At 33.9% G+C, this 1,493-nt stretch overlaps 1 long non-coding RNA gene across 1 annotated transcript; it reads left to right on the plus strand.

Moving 5' to 3' along the window:
- Positions 1–732, plus strand: LOC120263005. The gene is made up of 2 exons (XR_005537021.1): positions 1–263; positions 489–732. It is a non-coding gene; the product is annotated as an uncharacterized LOC120263005 (long non-coding RNA).
- Positions 733–1,493: the final 761 nt, after the last annotated feature.

The following is a 1,493-nucleotide window of genomic DNA, read 5'->3' on the forward strand; positions in this document are numbered from 1 at the left end:
AAGTGTGAGCTTATAATAAATTCCTTTCCAAAACCCTAACCTGCCTTTTATTTCTTAATATTATTTTATTTCTCTGTTGTTTTTCTCTCTCTCTTGCCTATAAATTCTCCTCCTCCACCACAACTCTCTTGGCCCCCCACTTCTCTTACTCTCCAAGTATCTTCTACTTCTCTTTCTTTTTCTTCTTTCTTTCTCTTTTGAAGGAGAGAAAGGATGAAAGTGTTTGGGAAAAAAAAAAAAAAAAAACTAAGGAAGGTGGACAGGTGATATGGGTTGTGCCTGGCTCCCTGTATGCCACACATGTAGCTCAATCCATTGTTAGATTGTCTATTGTGGGTGGCGTGCGAGGAGCCAAGCATTCAACCTCTTTCTATCTTTCTCTCCTTTTCTTTTCATGCATCTTTTGTTAACAAGATGTTGTTCTATGTTATTTATTTATGTATGTAGTAGAACTGTTTAACTGTGATCTTGTTTGTGTGTTTTTGCAGAGGTTGAAAGATATGTTTTGTTGTTGAAGGTGTTTGAGATTTGGTGGCTTATTATGGAAAGAAGTTTCATTTTCATTGATAGAAATATCAAGGATGGTGTTCAAAATAGAAGTTTTTTTCTTTCTTTCTTTCTTTACATATATATATTTCATGTATCTTACTGGCTGTGTGATTTCATACAACTCATGCCCTTTTAATTAATATTCTCACAATAAATGCATTTCTTTTTTTGTCCTTTCTTTAATGCTTTCTTCTTCTTCTTCCTCTTCCTCTTCTGTGTGTTTTATTTGTGGATTCATTTATGGATGTTTGTTTTTGTGGTTTTGTGAGAATATATATACAACTTGATGTGAAGGTTTACATGTGTGTTTTCAAAGTTCATTGCCAAGACTGATCTATCTTCTCTCAGCAAGAGTGACTGGATTCTCTCTCTCTCTCTCTCTCTCTCTCTCTCTCTCAGTTTATAGCTGTGTTTGTCAGCTTCTCAAAATGCTTTGATGGGACTTGCATCTCTGGCTCAAACACATGGATGTCTGTTCAAAATCTCATTGTAAATGTAAAGAAATATACACACACATACACACACAAACAAGAAACACTCCATATGATTCAAGATCTCTTTGTTATAAATCTAAGATTTCATGTATAATTTTTCATTCTTTCATTCTTCTTTCAACCTTCTCAAACTTCTTTATACTCACACACACATATATATACAAATAAAAATTCAAGGGTTTTCCTTTTTGGTTTTCATTTCCAGAACAATGCAACAAACACCAAAAACAGATGAGTTGTTCTTCCTGCTTCAAAGATCACCTTCATATATCATCCACTTCTCTCTCTCTCTGTCTCTGGTGTGCATTATCCTCTACCACTTATAATAATAAATAAATAAATAAATAAATAAATAATTCTCTTCTCTTTTTCCGTGTTTGTGATTGTTCTTCCTGCAAGTGATAAATGTGTTGTTCATCCCTCCTAGCTAATTATAGCAATGCAGCCAAC

This window comes from Dioscorea cayenensis, chromosome 6, assembly GCF_009730915.1.
Source record: "Dioscorea cayenensis subsp. rotundata cultivar TDr96_F1 chromosome 6, TDr96_F1_v2_PseudoChromosome.rev07_lg8_w22 25.fasta, whole genome shotgun sequence".
NCBI classification, from domain to species: domain Eukaryota; kingdom Viridiplantae; phylum Streptophyta; class Magnoliopsida; order Dioscoreales; family Dioscoreaceae; genus Dioscorea; species Dioscorea cayenensis.